The 3,848-nt window shown below is 41.8% G+C and overlaps 1 protein-coding gene across 4 annotated transcripts in view; it reads right to left on the bottom strand.

The window, feature by feature from the left end:
• Window positions 1-3,848, bottom strand: part of WDFY2 (WD repeat and FYVE domain containing 2) — a 207,638-nt gene that overhangs the window by 100,944 nt on the left and 102,846 nt on the right. The window lies entirely within an intron of this gene.

The raw sequence follows: 3,848 nt of genomic DNA, 5'->3' as shown, positions 1-3,848 counted from the left end.
ACACACACACACACACACTAGTATAAAAATCTATTTTGAATCACAATTGATTTGGGGTATGAAGACTAGCAGAAATCTTTTATTCTCAGCATTCAAGGGATATGCTGGAGATTTGTCTCAATCTAAATGAGAACCAACTTGACACAGGGTCAGGCTCTACTACGCAGTGGTTCTCAACCTTGGCTGCACATTAGAATTACCTGGGAATCTTTTTAAAATCCTGATTTCTGGGCCTCATCCTCCGGAAATTCTGTTTCTTTGTTACTAATGTTGTGGCCCCACCCCATAACAAAGAAACAGAATTTCCGGAGGATGAGGCCCAGAAATCAGGATTTTAAAAAGATTCCCAGGTGATTCTAATGTGCAGCCAAGGTTGAGAACCACTGCACAGGAAAGAAACCAGGTGAGTCAGTTCACCCTGTCCTGGACAGGGCTACCCGGTTTTGCAAGAATGACCTCAGCTTAAGTAAATTAAGCATGTCTGGAAGCCACGTGTGGCCTTGAAGTGCTTGCTAAACAGTCAGCTTCCAGGTGCCTGCCTTATCAACCTATGCTTGCTTGTAAGAATGGAGGCCTTTTGACAATTTGTCCTATACTGAAATAGTTGTTATAAAGAGTCCTACACAATTTTAAAAAAATTCCCCCTATCTTCACAGTAGCACTGTAGATCATGAACTATTCATTATCATAATCATAACTGGCATCAGATATTTTTATTACTACTTTTCACAGTTATGATTAGATGTCTCACCCAAGGTCACACAGGAAGAAAAAGCTGGAAAAGGTTCAAAGACATAACTCAAACACAGTCTTACTTTCAACCATCCAACTTAGATATCTTTAAACTATAAAAGAACTTCAAGTCCTACTAACAGAGCCATTTCATAAACACATCAATTAGTAATATTTTTTCATTCTCTATAAAAGGGCCCTGAACCACAATAAAAAGATCTTCTAGCCCTAGCCGGTTTGGCTCAGTGGATAGAGTGTTGGCCTGCGGACTGGAGGATCCCGGGTTCGATTCCGGTCAAGGGCACATGCCTGGGTTGCGGGCTTGATCCCCAGTGGGGGGCATGCAGGAGGCAGCCAATCAATGATTCTCTCTCAACATTGATGTTTCAATCTCTTTCTCTCTCTCCCTTCCTTTCTGAAATCAATAAAAATATTTTTTTTTAAATATTTTAAACTACATAATCACTTCTTTCTAATTTTCAATCATGATACAGTTAGAAAATAGAAACATACAAAAAATAATTTCCCCCCCTGAACTTCTAACTAGTACAGCAGAATATTTTCTTTCAGTTTAGCCACAAAATTAAACTAGATTCCCAAAAGAACACTGCTGGAAAAAGTAATCAAATGGTATTTAATGCACTACCCTAAGAAAGTCTTACTTGCCAATGGCCTACAAACTATTTTGACAAAATTTCTACACAGATGCTAAGATGCCAGGTCTCATAATCCTATATTGTAGGTAAAATTAAAATAAAATGATTTCATGAAAAATTATCATGTTAGCTGAAAAAAGCAAACAAAAATACACTGTGATTACAACTACATAAACACATAAAAATATATACAGAAAAGCTAAATATAGTTTGTTCAAGTAACAAGATTACTTCTTTAACATTGTCTTTACTTAGTATTTTGCTATTCCTGTTACAATTTTTAAATTGAATGATTTATTAAATATAAGTATCTATATATATATAAAGCTAAGTGACCAATCATCTGATGGACCGACCAGCATAAAGGATGGCATATGCACTGGCAATCCTATCTAATAAAGAGGGAATATGCTAATTGACCTTCATGCTGTCAGAAAGATGGCCCATAGCCAATAAGAAGGGAATATACTAATTGACTGCCCCACCCTCAAAGGTGGTGGTGCCCACAGCCAATAAGGAGGGAATCTGCTAATTGACTGCCCTGCCCTCAAGATGACGGCACCCACAGCCAATAAGGATGGAATATGCTAATTGACTGCCACACCCTCAAAGATGGCGGCGCCCACAGCCACAAGATGGCGGCGCCCAGTCCCTTCAGCCCCGCTGGGGCAGTAAGCGCACAGCAAGGCCGGGCCCGCCTGCCTCCAGAGACCCCCAGTCCCCTCAGCCCCCCAGCTGCCCAGGGCAGGCCTGAGGTGCAGGCAAGCCTCAGATGGCGGCTGCCCAGCCGCCCAGGGCCGCCTGAGGCTCAGGTAACCAGGGCCGGCCAAGGCTTGCGCTGCCGGCAGTCCCAGCAGCAGAGGTGTGATGGGGCGTCGCCTTCCCCTGATGGCTGGGTCACCTCCCGCCCCTGAGGGCTCCCGGACTGTGAGAGGGGGCAGGCCAGGCTGAGGGATCCCCCCCCAGCCTGGCCTAATAATCACAAGTCAATAAAAAATAATGGTCTCTCTGATGGCTGAAAGTTCATCACAGATGAACTGGCTAAGAAACTACTCTACTCTTTTACCTTAAAATTACATTCCCCAGAGGCTAAGCAGTGGCTGACCAGAACTATAAAATTACAATACAGCTTCCCTCTAAGACTATCAAAACTGTGTCCCTGAATTCAAATTGAAATAAATACAGCATGATACAAAACCTGAAGATATATTTATTTCCCCCACCTTTAACTGTTTTCCCACAAGAAAGGATAACCACCAAAGTAATCTTTGTAGGGTGACCCCCATTTGCTAAGGCCTCTCATGTATACCATGTGTCAAAATTTATAGAGCCTGCAACCTGGACAGGGATCGGGAGGACCTGTGGGAAGAGATCCCATACCCTATGTTGGTAGGGAAGTCCTACAGAAACAAATCTATGTTTACAACAGAACTCTATGGTTCTAATGGTCCCTCCCCTTAACTTCCTCTTCTCCTCAGTAAAAAAAAGGGGCTTTCCACTACTTGCGCTGTGTGCATGTGGCTCACCATGGCTGCATGTACTGGATTGCAATTCCTTCTTTTTCCTCAATATATCCTTTTTGGTGATGGAATACCTGGTTGGCTTCTGTTTACATTTGATACATGCTCTGTGTGGTTTGCCTGGGACTGCTTCCACCTCCCCTCCCCTAAGAACTGAAATTCAAGGCCTTGCCACAAGTCTTGTTGATGTCACATCCTATTTTTCTCTAGCTTATTTTCTCACCGTTTTTATTGAAATCTAGAAAAAAACTGATTCCAATGTCTTCATAAAATAGTACAAGAACTTGTTTTCTATGCTATCTGATTAAGATTTGCCATCTCCCTTCTCTGTCTCAGACTTATGGCAGTCAAAGAAGTCTACTTGGCAATATTTTAAGATAGTGAAGGTAAAAATAAGATAGAAATTTGTGCAGGCTATGTGCAATGGGAAATAACATTCTCATACTTTATGCCTTCATGGCCTGCTAAAATCTTATCTTTAAAATTAAACACTTACTGAATATTTGTGTTTGTTTAAAGTATTACAAATAGTAGTACATATGTCTCCTTTTTCTCCCATTGACCCCCCCCCCTACCCTCTGGCACATGCCCCCACGCCCTGCCCCTAGGAGCTGTGTCCATTGCATGCATACAAAGCCTTCAGTTGATCTCTAACCCCCGCCCCCAACCTCCCCTGCCTTTCTGCTGTAGTTTGACAGTCTATTCGATGCTTCTTTGTCTCTGTATCTATTTTTCTTCATCAGTTTATGGTGTTCATTATATTCCATAAATGAGTGAGATCATGTGATATTTATCTTTCTCTGACTGACTGATTTCGCTTAGCATAATGCTCTCCAGTTCCATCCATGCTGTTGCAAATAGTAAGAATTCCTTCTTTTTTATAGCAGCGTAGTATTCCACTGTGTAGATGTACCACAGTTTTTTAATCCACTCATCTACA

This window comes from Myotis brandtii, unplaced genomic scaffold (assembly GCF_000412655.1).
Source record: "Myotis brandtii unplaced genomic scaffold, ASM41265v1 scaffold500, whole genome shotgun sequence".
Taxonomy (NCBI): Eukaryota; Metazoa; Chordata; class Mammalia; order Chiroptera; family Vespertilionidae; genus Myotis; species Myotis brandtii.
This window is presented reverse-complemented; position numbering and strand designations above follow the sequence as displayed.